The 1,449-nt window shown below is 63.4% G+C and overlaps 1 protein-coding gene across 1 annotated transcript in view; it reads left to right on the top strand.

Annotated features, from left to right (window-relative positions):
* Positions 1-1,085: 1,085 nt before the first annotated feature.
* The window catches only part of CHD6 (chromodomain helicase DNA binding protein 6), a 194,048-nt gene continuing 193,684 nt past the window's right edge, over positions 1,086-1,449 (top strand). Inside the window, exon 1 of the mRNA XM_006881534.1 lies at positions 1,086-1,238. The gene's annotated coding sequence lies outside the window, so the exon portion shown is untranslated. The remainder of the gene's footprint in view (positions 1,239-1,449) is intronic.

The raw sequence follows: 1,449 nt of genomic DNA, 5'->3' as shown, positions 1-1,449 counted from the left end.
GGGCAAGCTCCCCACCCCTCCTGGGCTTCCCAAATTGCTCCTCTCCGTCTTCGGCTTAATTTCCTTCCTCTTCTCATCTGTTTTCTTTATAGCATTATCACTACCTGCCCTTTGTAGTCTTCTGTTGCCTTTCCTCACATTAGGCGAAGCAAGGCTACATCTAACGACTGCTGTATCTCGGGCTCTTATCAATGGCTGGTAGGCACTAAACAAAACAAAACAAAAAAAACCCCAAACCCACAACGATCTCAGAATGACCGAATGGAAGTAAAGAACAATAGTTGAATCGCTGCCATATCCTGGGCTCTGTCCTTGAGGACGCTACAAGGAGGGTGGGGGAAATTTAGGCCTGGAAATAAACACACCACAGCGCGACACCTGCTTTGTAGGGAGGTATATGCCAAGGTCCTGCAGGATCTGCGGGGTTGGAGAGCTTCTGAGTGTCGGGGCCTTGGGAAGAAGCCCACTGTGTGCCTCGAGGGCCAGGGAGGCAGGTGGAGTGGCCAGAGATGCGGCAGGAGACACGGGCTGGAGCGCCTTTCATGCGCCGGTGCTCGCAGCATCTTCACTTCCAGACCTACATGCCGGACTCCCCATCTCCCCTCTCCCTCTCCGCGCATCTGGGTGCAGAATGCCGGCCCCAGCAGGACCTCTGCGTCCTGGGCCCCCTGCCACCTCCTCTCCATCACCTAGGAAGGCCAGTTCCAGGTCTTCCAGTCGGCTCGGCGCTACCTGGGAGAGCTTCACCTGCGGGCTGAACCCCCGCCCCTGCCCGCGTGGGCGCCAGGTCCCCGCCCCCTGCCAGCGGTCTGCTGGGGCGTGCGCGACCCCGCCCCGCCCCCTCGGCCCGCGGGACCCCGGCCCCGCCCCGCCCCCTCCACTCGGTCCCAGGGGGCGGGGCCGCGCGCCTTGGCGTCTCGGAGGCCGGGGTTGGGGCGGGCACGAGGCAGGAGGCGGGGCGACGCTGCCCTCAGCCAATCCGCGCCGCGATCCCATCCATGCAAATACGGCACAGTGGAGCGAGCCCATCACTCGCCCCTGCAAGCAAGCTTGAAATGGGCTTCCGCGTGAGCGACAACCGCATCGACCTATCAGTCTGTGTTTTGGGCCGGCGGGGGCCAATGGCGCGGCGGGGGAGGCGGGCCCGGGCTGTGTTAGGGTGTCCTTGCAGGGTGTCTGAGCTAAACTTCACCAAATAATAGCTGTTTGTATTTTGGCTGCTGCAGGAGCCATTTTAGGTAAGTTCTTCTCTTAACTTTTTATTTTCCGCCCTGGCCTCGGCGGGCCGGCCTTGGTCCGCAGGCCCTCGGCCCCGCCCGCTGGCCAGGCGGGGGGTGCCCCGATGAATGGAGCTGGGATGAGGGACTGCGGCGGCGCCAAGGCCCGACCGGGCCGGGGTCCGAGCGGAGCCGGCCGCCACTGGGCGGCCTGCGCGGAGGCCAGGCGGCG

Source organism: Elephantulus edwardii, unplaced genomic scaffold (genome assembly GCF_000299155.1).
Source record: "Elephantulus edwardii isolate Elephantulus edwardi_28Jun2011 unplaced genomic scaffold, EleEdw1.0 scaffold00015, whole genome shotgun sequence".
Classification (NCBI taxonomy): domain Eukaryota; kingdom Metazoa; phylum Chordata; class Mammalia; order Macroscelidea; family Macroscelididae; genus Elephantulus; species Elephantulus edwardii.
Note: the sequence above shows the minus strand (reverse complement) of the source record. Positions and strands in the feature narration are given on the sequence as shown.